This window comes from Gadus morhua, chromosome 11 (assembly GCF_902167405.1).
Source record: "Gadus morhua chromosome 11, gadMor3.0, whole genome shotgun sequence".
NCBI classification, from domain to species: Eukaryota; Metazoa; Chordata; class Actinopteri; order Gadiformes; family Gadidae; genus Gadus; species Gadus morhua.
In genome coordinates, this window is record NC_044058.1 from 19250615 (window position 1) to 19263640 (window position 13026).

At 45.8% G+C, this 13026-nt stretch overlaps 1 protein-coding gene across 1 annotated transcript in view; it reads left to right on the forward strand.

Annotated features, from left to right (window-relative positions):
- The window catches only part of cdkal1 (CDK5 regulatory subunit associated protein 1-like 1), a 230509-nt gene that overhangs the window by 212136 nt on the left and 5347 nt on the right, over positions 1-13026 (forward strand). The gene's annotated exons all lie outside the window — the stretch shown is intronic.

Genomic DNA, 13026 nt, shown 5'->3' on the forward strand with positions numbered 1-13026 from the left:
GTGCAAAAAGAGCTAGTCGAATATATATATTTATATATTTTATCATTTCTTTTACGATTATATTTTTTATAATAAAAAAAATAATTATTCTTTATGATAGAGTGAGATAGACAGGAAGGTATGGTAGGGGAGGACAGGACCATGGGCACCTCCAATTATTATATATTTTTTACTAGATTTAAAGATGAAGTCATGTAATCCTTGTCTGCTGATTCCGTTCCACTAGATGCTTGCTAATTCTACACAATGCCCCTTAAAAGCAGTGGATGTGCGCTGATGATAATAATCAGTCTGGACCCCACCATAATAGGAGGGGTCCGCGTATTAAGCAACTTTAATAACAGCTTCCTGTTCGAATCGCTGTCGACGAAAGTCGTTTCCATGGCTGTATAGCACTAAATACGGTACTGGATCGGAAGGGGGGGGGAAATACATTAATGACCGAAAATAATTGCAAATACATCACTTTTTCTCTACTTTCCCCCCACTGCCACTGCTGAGAAAAAGCTTTTGAAGCTGACTGTGAGAAAGTAAATAGAGCGGGCTGTCCAGGATCATTGGAGAAAGACTTGAGTTTGATCTACAAAGCCCATAGCTTAGGTATAAAGCAGCCTTTGAGTTGAGGTCTATAGTCTACAAGCTAGAAAGCGGTTCCTAATATTCATTTTATTGTTGTTTATTGTTCCAAAAGTGTCAGTTGTTTGGATAGTCTTGGTTCACAAGTAGCAAAATGTATCTCATTTTGTACTGGTAATATCTCCATTTTAATATATTTAATGCATTTATTTATTTATGTATTTAAATATAGCTCATCGCAGATTCATTAACATGAATACTGAGGTTAAACAATAAGAAAAACGTTTGTTTGTACTCTACTAGCCCTGTGGCTAACTCTGTAGATAGTTGAGGCACCGATAGTATTCTCTCAGAAAGGTCTTGCAGAGCAAACTCAGTCTCAGTAGACTAGACCTTAAAATGCTCTAGTCCACCCCCGTGTGTATATTGCAGTCACACTACGAGTTTCACTGAAATGCACTGCTTGTAACCAAGATTAAATAAAATATAAAAATATGAGCCTGCACAGGGTCATGTGGCACGCACTCGACACATGGTTAAACATATGGATGCAAACACCTCAACATGCTAATACAGACAGGTGAGCTGTGACATTTCCTCTCTCTCTCTCTCTCTCTCCCTCCCTGTCTCTCCCTGTCTCTCTCCCCTCTCTCTCCCCCCCTCTCTCACTCTCTCTCTCACCCTCTCTCTCTCTCTCTCTCTCTCTCTCTCTCTCTCTCGCCCCCTCTCTCTCTCTCTCTCTCTCTCTCTCTCTCTCTCTCTCTCTCTCTCTCTCTCTCTCTCTCTCGCCCCCCCCCTCTCTCTCTCTCTCTCTCTCGCCCCCCCCCCTCTCTCTCTCTCTCTCTCTCTCTCTCTCTCTCTCTCTCTCTCTCTCTCTCGCCCCCTCTCTCTCTCTCTCTCTCTCTCTCTCTCTCTCTCTCTCTCTCTCTCTCTCTCTCTCTCTCTCTCGCCCTCCCTCTCTCTCTCTCTCTCTCTCTCTCTCTCTCTCTATCATCCATGTAGCAGTAGATTACCTGAACTGCTAAGAAGGTCGCCGCCACTCATATACACACATCAACCCTTTATCTTTTAAAGCCTAGAAAGGATAGTTGGATCAGGTCAACCCTGGTTGGTTCTAATCAAACACACACACGGTTAGTGTGCCAGGTCTGTTTGTGTTGTGTGCGTGCAAACGGGCCACAGACCTTTTACATTCGTGCTTCTGCGTCGATATCCCCAGTGATTTGGGGGTGAGTTTTAAGCCATGATGGGCCCAGCTAAACTCTCTCCGTTGCCTCCATCTCTCTCGCTCTCTCTTCATCTCCGTCTCCCTCTCCTCTTCTTCTGTCTCTCTGAATTAACGTCACTCTCGTATGCACTCTCCTGTTTGTGCTACTTATTTGGTGGCTATGTGTGTGTGTGGGTGTGTAAATAAGTGTGTGTGTGTGTGTGTGTTTGTTTGCTCGCCTTCATGCCTATGTGTGTGTATGTGTGTTCTATGCATGTGTGTATGTATATGTGTGTGTGTGTGCGTGTCACTATGCATGCGTGTGTGTGTGTGTCACTATGTGTGTGTGTGTGTGTGTGTGTGTGTGTGTGTCACTATGCCTATGTGTGTGTGTGTTTGTGTGTCGGTGCGTTTGCTCGATTATTCCCCAGCCGGTCTGGCTGAGGCTTATAGCGCACAAGACGTCGCTGCGGAGCAAAATATATACGATACACTTTCTAATTTCACACTCCAGCAGCCTTTATACCCAGAGAGGGAGGGACAGAGCGAGTGAGAGGGACCGAGGGAGAAAGAGGATGGACTTAAGAAAAGGATGAAGGATGGCAGAGGGTATGGTTTGAGAAACGGTGGGGGGGGGGGGGGGGGGAGAGAGGGAGAAGGAGAGGGAGGGAGGGAGGGAGGGGGGGGAGGAGAAGAAGAAGAAGAAGAAGGAGAGAGAGAGAGAGAGAGAGAGAGAGAGAGAGAGAGAGAGAGAGAGAGAGAGAGAGAACACGAACGGGGGCCGAGGGCTAGAGGGAGGGAGAGAGAGAACAGAGGGGGGGGGGGGGGGGGTTGAGAGACGCGTTTGACAGAGAAAGGGAGCGTTTTAAACGAGGTATTTTGTGTCCAGCCAAGCAGTACATTACTCTATGATCGCATGTATAAAAATTTCAGCGGCAAGTGACTGGACCTTGTAAACCTTCCTCAAAATCTTTACCGCACTTTTCACGCACAGATACACACGCCTCCGCGCCCACACACACACACACACACACCAACACAACCATTCCTATGCATTTAAACATGAAATTGCCTCAAATGATATATTTCTCTTTTTCCACTTCACATATAGACGATGTGAATTAATTTATTTTCCTCATGCTGCCCTTAGCCGGAGAGGCACGACGGCATATTCTGTGACTAATAGAAACATTTACGATGATACATTCCCACCCAACTAAACGGGCGGGCAGCTGACTACTCCTTCCTGTCGGAATGGAGCACTCACCATCTTGACGCGCAGTAATAAAGTCGTGTCGGGCAATTGGAAACCACTTTTATTTTTTCCCCGCGCAACTTTTCGCTCCATTATCCATCCCCCGACCTGGGGGTTCTCAGCATGCGACCACGTCCCCAGCTGGTCCCCAAGACCTTTTGACCCCGTGCTCCATCTGGTCCACGATGATGATGATGCTGTTGGTAGTGATGGTAACCATGATGATGGTGGTCCTGATGCTGTTGATAGTGATGGTAACCACGATGATGATGATCCTGATGCTGTTGGTAGTGATGGTAACCATGATGATGGTGGTCCTGATGCTGTTGGTAGTGATGGTAACCATGATGATGGTGGTCCTGATGCTGTTGATAGTGATGGTAACCACGATGATGATGATCCTGATGCTGTTGGTAGTGATGGTAACCATGATGATGGTGGTCCTGATGCTGTTGGTATTGATGGTAACCATGATGATGGTGGTCCTGATGCTGTTGGTAGTGATGGTAACCATGATGATGATGATCCTGATGCTGTTGGTAGTGATGGTAACCATGATGATGGTGGTCCTGATGCTGTTGGTAGTGATGGTAACCATGATGATGGTGGTCCTGATGCTGTTGGTAGTGATGGTAACCATGATGATGGTGGTCCTGATGCTGTTGGTAGTGATGGTAACCATGATGATGGTGGTCCTGATGCTGTTGATAGTGATGGTAACCACGATGATGATGATCCTGATGCTGTTGGTAGTGATGGTAACCATGATGATGGTGGACCTGATGCTGTTGGTAGTGATGGTTAACCATGATGATGATGATCCTGATGCTGTTGGTAGTGATGGTAACCATGATGATGGTGGTCCTGATGCTGTTGGTAGTGATGGTAACCATGATGATGGTGGTCCTGATGCTGTTGGTAGTGATGGTAACCATGATGATGATGATCCTGATGCTGTTGGTAGTGATGGTAACCATGATGTAGGCCTGGGCGATATGGCCCAAAAAAAACAACCAGATTTTTTCACAAAAAATCCGATTTCCGATTTAAATCGATTTACATAAAAAGGCATTATGGCAGGCCCTGCCATTGTAAACAGTGTAACCTGTAACATAACATAAAATGTAAAATATATAAAATATTAAATAAAATATTTCTGTAAACATAAAATATTACTAATGATAAGAGGTAGTTCTGATAAAGTGCCAACATAACAATCAAACTTTCAACATGTGTTCATAAATATACAGTGTTTTGTAAACGGTAATTACCTTAAAAAAGGGAATAGTAACAGGAGAAGAATGAGAAAAACACACACGCAGCTCTTTCCTTCACTCGTCTGTATTGAATGAGGAAGAGGAGCGCGAACCCCCTACTGGAGCCCTGAGGCATTACCAACAGATCGACGAATTACCAACAGATCGACAAATTATTAAACCACACAGATATATTTCAATTGAATTATGTTTACCTCAAAATAGATTATACATATATGAATAAATTGTTGTGTAGAACTTGTCACACTCGCTGCCATGTTTGTGTATCACTTTGGCAAATGCGCGCTCTGTGCGGGGGCAGGGCTGAGCCCATTCCGAACTACGGGAGCTGAGATGGAAGCGTTGGCTGATGTTGAAGAGAATACCGATTTTCATTTAAATAAGTCGACGTGAGCTAAACACTCGAGTTAATCGATAAAATCGGTTTATCGCCCAGCCCTACCATGATGATGGTGGTCCTTTTGCTGTTGGTAGTGATGGTAACCATGATGATGGTGGTCCTTTTGACCTGGCCGCGCTACACTTGATGCCGGAGAGTCACCGCGCTAATTGATGGATCGGTAGCTGTGGAGTTCCTTTTGAAACACCGGCCTTGGTCTTACTTTTCTTTTCTTAAAGCCACGCAGACTCACATACACAACACACATGCAGGAAGCAGAACTCGCACGGTCATGACTAAACGGTAATACTTAATGCGGAATTTGAGCTGCTGCATATATATAATATACATTTGCATAAATACAGACAGATAAGTAAACTGATCAACCTGCACAGTCGAATGCACTCGTAATCACGAGAAAGGTGGCACAAAAAAAACAAGTACGAGTTTACTGATGGAAATTACAGCAATTCACAAAGGTGTGCGCGATAAATGTAAATACTTGTTTTTTGTGGTGGACTGCAGTACGATACGGACTTCCAACAAAAAAATGCAATCATTTCAGTAACAACGGGATGATTGCGTACCAGCCCACTTCCACACAGTCATGTGTGTCTGTGTCTGTGTCTGTCTGTGTCTGTGTGTGTGTGGTTGTGCGAGCATGTGTGCGCGTGCACGCAGGGTCACTGTGGCGATGCAACCGGGGCGGACAGATGGGGAGGGTTTGAGGAGTGACGGATCGGCAACTGACAGGCTGGAAGAAACGACTGCATGGGTGTAAATTGCCAAATAGATGGAGGGATGGATAGATGGATCGCTGGAATCAGGGGCTTAAAAAGGGCTGGATGGATGGGCAGGGAGGAGGGGTTGGAGCCACGGTGCACTGATGGTTGGACAGGTAGGAGAGTTGTGGAGGGAGGGGTCGAATGGATTGGATGGAGGTTTGTTGGAAAACCTCATCGCAGTATGCTCCTGCCTGGAGAGCAGTTTGCGTCGGGGTTTGAAAGGTCAAAGGCCAGGCGACCCTCTGTCATTCTATGTTTGGTGTTTGAGGTGTGAGTCGCAAAGCTCAGGAGATGAGAATTTCAGCGCAACCACATGACGAGTGAAGGCTCACCGTATCGACCGGAGAAGCTGTGCATTACATTTTCCTCTGTTCCTCTTGATGAATCGCTGTCTCATTTGAACCCCATGATTGGTCCCCTTTTACAAATCCTCTTATAGACACTTGATGGTAAAAAGGCGTTATTGGGCCATGATGTCTGGCTCACACAGCCCTGAATGTTCAGTCTAGTGTTAATCACTTCATACATTTTCGATTGCGATTATCAGGTCAGCAAATGTGCTCATTGCGATGCACAATAGAAATTATGTGAGGTTTTTTGAACATTTTTGAACGAACAAGTGTTTGTACTCCGGTGCGTGTATTCCCGGTCCCCCTAGTGGTCAGAAACAAATTCTTGCTACTTTAAATCCACATTGACAGCCATCCGTCGATCAACGAAACCTAGGGCCTAAAAGCCCAAAATAAAATCGTTGTCTCGAAAAGTATGAGATTTGTTCCTCGGCATGGATTGGCAAAGCTGTACTATTTCACAGTTATAGCTGGCCTGCCCATGCCGGCGGTAATGCGCATCTGCGTGTGTCAGACATGAAATAAATGCCTTTTCCTTTCATTGAAAAAACCATCAAACGGTAAATTGCTCAGCTTCCCTCCACCACTCTCTCCCCTGGCTTTGTGTCCTCCTTCCTCTCTGCCCGGGCCCTCCCACTGCGTCCGGAGACCCGGTAATGAAGGGAGGCTGCGGCACTACCATGGTCAGCGCCACAAAGGGAACAGCCCACCCCAGGGGATTCTGGGAAGGGGACGAGCAAAGAGCGGCACGCCGAGTCTGTCTCACCATGGCCCTTTTGCGCCGCACACCGTCCCTTTGCGCCTCTCTCACGCGGTTATTCACACATCATCCACTTTCTCAGTCTCTCTTTTCTGTCTCCCTCTCTCCCTCTCCCTCCCTCTCTCTCTGGCTCTCCATCTATTTTTCACGTTTTTTCTCTCTGCCTCTCTAGGCCCTCCTTTTATAGTGGCTAACAGGTCCTTTCAGCAGAAGGGAAGGGACTGTAATGAGTCTCTTAGGGGGTACAATGAAGGGGGGGGGGGGGGCTTGATGCGTAGGTGAAGAGAGGAAGAGGAGAGAGCACCTTAACAGCTCTCACTGTCTACCTCTCTCTCGCTGTGTGTCTCTCTCTCTCCCTCTCTGTCTCTCTCTCTCCCGCTCTCTCCCTCTCTGTCTCTCTCTCACTCTCTGTCTCTCTCTCACTCTCTGTTTCTCTCTCCCCCACTCTCCCTCTCTGTCTCTCTCTCTCTCTCTCTCTCTCCCTCTCTGTCTCTCTTTCTCTCTCTCTCTCTCTCCCTCTCTGTCTCTCCCTCTCTCGCTGTCTCTCTCTTGAGATTAAATTGAAAGATGGAATAAAATGAAAGAGGAGTGTGTGCGTTTGGGGGAGAGGGAGAGGGGTAGAGGGAGGTGATGGGGGGTCATATGACTATAGGAGCAGGGGGGAAGGTGGAGAAATGGTCTCTCTTCCCTTCGGTCGGCAGTCCGTCAAAGTGCCTTCAAATAATCAGCTCTTTTCAAAGAACAACCCTCTCAAGGAGACAGTCGTACAAAAAGAGGAGCCCCCCCCCCACCCCCCAGGCCTGCTCCATCGGCCGGTCGGAGAGAATGAATGGCGGAGAGAATGTCAGAATGAAAGTGCTCCAAGATAGGGAGATAGTGAGACACAAGATTATAAAGGACATTGATTGATTTTCGTTGGGGCGTCCTTTAAAGGACAAGGACGGGAGTAGTTCTGAGTTTACTTTAATACTCATGACCAGGAGAAGGAATTGTCCCTCCCTGGGTTTAGCTGCACCACTGGTGTTCTCTCAAGGGAGGGATTGTATAGATTCAGGGTTATTTTACTCCTGGTGAATGGCTCTATTATGTTCGTACATTTTTGTTGGTTTTCGTGTTTATTTTTAATGTCCACGACCGCGAGACTTCTGTATGGTGAGGTTGGTTTAAAATGAAACGTAAGGAGGACTTAGCTCTGTTATACTGAAAAGTCACTCTCGGCCACAAAAGCGAATTGGCTTTGACTCGTTTATCTCTAATTTATCTTGTACATCACATTATAGTACCATATATCATTTTTTTTTTACCTTATCTTAATATTGTATCTTTATTCCCTTTTTTTGTGGCCCAACACAAACGTTTATCAGTCCATTGCTGACACACACAGACACATGTTCATTGCTCTATTGGAATTCAAGTGCATTATAATTTTCTCAGAGATGGATCAATGTCATCTGTAATTGAACCCACTTATAAGTACGTTCTTCTTGTTGCGAGTACCTCTGTCTCGTCCGTGCCACCAGGCAGCATATTAAATTGGACGATATCTTGCTAGCTGCTAACCTCTTGTCCTTTGCTCCCAAATATCAGCACCATGTGCCCTGACACCTGTAACCTAGGTAACGGTTGCCTGGGATGCTGGCACATCAGCCGGTCAGGGTTAATGAGGTAGTCCTCCAAAGGAAGTCCTCTCGCACCAGAACTAACCTTTGACCTCTTCTCTGTCCGTCCATGTCAGTGTGTGTTCGGTCAACTCCTCCTGAGAATGTGCAACCCACCGCCCATTACCACCTGGTGACACACACACACACACACACACACACACACACACACACACACACACACACACACACACACACACACACACACACACACACACACACGGGCATCACAAAGATGGATGACAGCCACATACACACACACACAAACACGTGAAGGAAGAGGCTGAGGGTGTTTTGGTGTGGTTGCTCATGGTTTGCATCATAACCAATATGAAATCACGTGCAGGCAGGGACAACGGCCCATCGACGCTTTCGACCGAGAAGCTGAGAAAGAAGTTCCCCCCTGCGGTGTGCCTGGCAGACTGTGGTAGCTGAAGGCACTCTGGGACACAGACATACACACATACACGTACACATACACACACACACACACATAAACACACACACACACACATACACACAAACACAAACAAACACACACACACAGACACACACACACGTACACTTTCTCATTGAGAGAAAAACACAACAGCCTGCACAAACAGGCAGACATAAGCCCGTACAAAGAAACACCCTGAGTGCTGTATCGCCTCCCGAACAATTCCAATGCTTGGCAATGACATTACGACAAGATGCAACTGTGATGGCAGCCTTGCTTTGATGTTGCGTTATGCACACAGAAAAAAACATAGGAAATCGAAGATTAGGATTTCTTTTATGGCCTGGATAAAAGTAAACCCCGGCTCCCATTGCAGCGTGGCTTTTAAAATAGGCTTGGTTACACCTTAATCACGTCAGTTGTTTTGCCTGCGAGACATACTGGTAGCTATTTTTGTCATTTGTTTATTTTATTTTTTCGCTCAGCATGTCAGATGGTATTACACAGCTTTGGTGTTTTTTTTTTTTTTGTACACTTATGAAACGAAAGTCACAGGAACACTCTAAACTGTGTTAAGCCATCAATCATCTCTATTTTCAGCGCTCGTTTTTTCTGTGTCAAACGGTTATTACATGACCCCATTCTCCCGTGTTGATTTTGTAATGTCAAAAGGTTTTTCGTCGGCACTGTGCTTTTTATAGATCAACAAAAAAAACGATTTAACAAACGATTTAACAAAAGGCTACAGGATGCGCAATGATTTAGCAATCGGTTTTCTGTGGTGGTTTATTCAGTGGTGTTAGTGTGTCTTCTCTCTCACCGTGTCTCTCCATCTATCAACCGGTGGCACAGTTCAGCGAGTTCATTTATTTTTTAAATGTGTTCAATCCATTGAGGAACAGCTGCTGCCCTGTAGAAGGTAGAGCGGGATTTTAATATTGGATGCGTTCATTGGTTGCCCCAGATAAGAATCTGGTTACCAAAGTGTTGTTTGATGTTTGGTTACGGGGCACGGTGCATATAAACGCTGACATATCACTGAGAGTTGCTGGGTCGAAAGCTATTGCATACTCCCCATCGTTTAAATCCACTTTGCGCGCGCGCACACGCGTGTGTGTGTGTGTGTGTGTGTGTGTGTGTGTTGATGGTGGTTGAGGCCTCAGTGTGATCCAGTGTGGCTATCCAATTAGTATTATGAACTTTTCAATTAAATGATACTAATACATACCAACCCACCCACTGATTGATGATTGATTTATATTTCTATGGAGCCTGGTCTACTTTCATAGGAATATCTCAGTGTTGGGCTTTGTAGCTTTGTGGCTCCAGGCGATATCTCCTCAGCGGTAATTGTATGCATCTCTTTAGTGTCACGCGTTTATGAACATGTATGCTGTGTGTGACGGGAGGGTTCATCGGAAAGATGACCCCAGGGTACACACATCTTGTGCTGGCGGCCCGCGTGGCAGGGCGGTGTGATCTGCTGAAACTGTACGCACTCAGGCCACTACTGTGATCGAATGACCTCCAGCCCCCACCCCCCAACCTCACGCCTATCAGCAGGGGGGTTTGAGTTATAATTCATCCTCCTCTTAACTTGGACGTGTACTCAGTGCGCTAACCTTGTTAGCGACGGCTCTTTTGGGCCTACCAACTTCCTATTTACATTTAGGGCATTTAGCAAAAACACTTTTATCCAAAGCGACTTACAATAAGTACATCTATCAGAAGAAAGAGAAACAATATATCGCTGTCGGTACAGTAAGGATGCTCATAGAACCAAGTGCCTAGCACTAACATTTGTTAGGTTAACCCATTCCCCTTATACAACAAAGATAGCTAGGATAAGATGCTACACAATGCTATGTATTTTTTTAAGGACGTACAACATACAATCAGTGTGTACATCCTATAAATCCAGACCATGTCCACACTTGCCAAGGTAAACAGGGGCCTTCACTAAGCCGCCTTGAAGGTGATTGCGCTGCTCTTGCGTGGGTCGTCTTGGATAAACTGCATGGTTTTTTGGCACGTGTCCGTGTGCGTCTGTAAAGATGAGCGATGGGGCATGTTATGCAAGGGTGAGGCGTTCCTCTGACATCTGGTGTAAGTGTGTGTGTATGTGACCCAAGGAAGCATTGAGGATGGTTGTTTCTAAATCCTATCCTTTACAGCACATTTAGAATTATCGGTCACACTATGAAGTTGGGATCCAGCATTGTTGTTGTTTTCGTAGGCACCTTTCTGTTTCCCGCCGTTGATAAATACCAGTCATTCTAAACCCTCATGCTCATGCCCGGCTTTGCTCAATACCGTACTTGTACGCCCATAAATTACCGTATATGGTCACAAAACATCCCCTTTAATGCTACAGGAGGTGTGTGAATGAATTTGACAAAATAGTTGATGGAATGGATGAGTGAATGGGAAAATTCAAAGAATAGATGAAGGAGAAAACTGAATCACAGAGTGAGATATACGACAGAAGTGTAATCAAGGTCGAGGCATATGACACATTCTGTCCAGCTTTCTTTGGGTTAATCCAGATCAATACAGAAACTCATTATTTCCTTCATTTCCTTTTTACAGTTGAAGTGCCACAGTTTCACTTATATTTTAACCATATTCAAAAAGTTTTTCTCATATGCTACCAAGTATTTACACAGGGGACTAGTTATATCCCTGATATATTTTTCCACATTTAACATCAGACCATGGCTTCATCATTGACTTTTCATGTTTTCGTTTCCTTGCGAAAGGAACTTGTTGGTCTCTTTGTTGAGCGAATAAGTCAGAGATAACGAACCCTTAAAGGTGACATATTAAACCACCAGTTGTGAGTGTGATTAGCCGTTACAAGCCGTTTTGAAAATCTGCCTCTTCTGACATCACAAGTAGGCGTGTCCACCTAGATGTGTGCTGGATAGATCAGTCTACCAGCCTACCCAGTGGACACTAGCAAACATTGCTCATCTATCCGTCATACATCTAGGTGGACACGCCCACTACTTACCCACTTGTGATGTCAGAATAGGCAGATTTTCAAAACGGCTTGTATCGGCTAATTACACTCACAACTGGGGGTATAATATGTCACCTTTAACCAGGCTTGTGCTGGGACAGGAATGCGTTTCCTCTGAGTGCGGTCTCCCCCTCTCGTCCACCTCGTCGTCGACGGTCCAAACTGGTCTCCTGTCATTCTTCCTCTCCGGTATTGTTCGTTTCCAGCGTTGGCGTCGTGCAAGACGCCTCGGGTGTTTCCTTGCCAACGTTCCTCCCTCCCTCTCCCCTTACACACTCCTCTATGTTCAGCGTCAAGTTGTGGAGTTTGATCATGTTTCACTTTAACTCCCCCACCAACCTCCTCTTCATCTCCTCTTCCTCTTTCATGTGGGTTATTTTGTGGGACAATGAGGAACCCGAGGTGATGGTGATAGTCGAGCTGCCCAAGAGATATAGGATTAGGTTTAGCCACATTTACCGCGCTGTCATCCTAAATTCCCGCCCTCCTATTTTTCTTGTGTTTCCTGTTTTCTTTCTCACGCTGTTACTTTGAAGCCTTGTCTCGTTTGGTCGTTAGGTCGCAGCTCATCCTGAACACTGCTCCGGTAGGCTGCTGCTCACTCTAGTGCTTACCCCAAGCTCCCCTTAAAGGGGTGACATTATGCCTACCGGGATTAGCCATTGCAAGCCGTTTGAAAATCGGCCTTTTCCTGTTTGTGTTTTAGTGACATCTGAAGTGGGCGTGTCCACCTAGATGTGTGCTGGATAGATCAGTCTACCGGCCTAACCACTAGACTCTTAACTAATGTTGCTTATCTTTCCATCATACATCGAGGTGGACACTCACACTCAAACTGTCACAGCTGGTGGCATGATATCACCCCTTTAAAAAGTAAAATAACTTTTGGGGATACATCAGCAGGCAAAACGTAAACTTTTCACTGTGTTTATTCGTTGGACACTTTTCAGGGAACGTAATCAGCATCATGCCTTGTTTGAGTACCCAGGCCGTTTCACAGTTTCTCTCCTCGTTCGCCTCTCTCGCTCCCTACTCCCTCCGACTCCACCTCTCCACGGGGACAGAGGCATGTGTGCCCTTTGTGGACATCTTGCCTTGTCTCCCAACCCGGGCAGCGATGGGAGATATCATGGGGGGGAGGGGTTCAATACAGTTCAATACAGAACTTTCTTTCCTTATATATTTAGTGCCGCAAAATCACAGCAGAGGACCTTCCCTCCTCTCCGTACCCCCGCCGCAATGACAAATGTTCCACAAAAGTCATGCTTGGAAAAATTGGAGTCACATTACAGGACCTTAGGGAGCGCTGTTCCCTTCT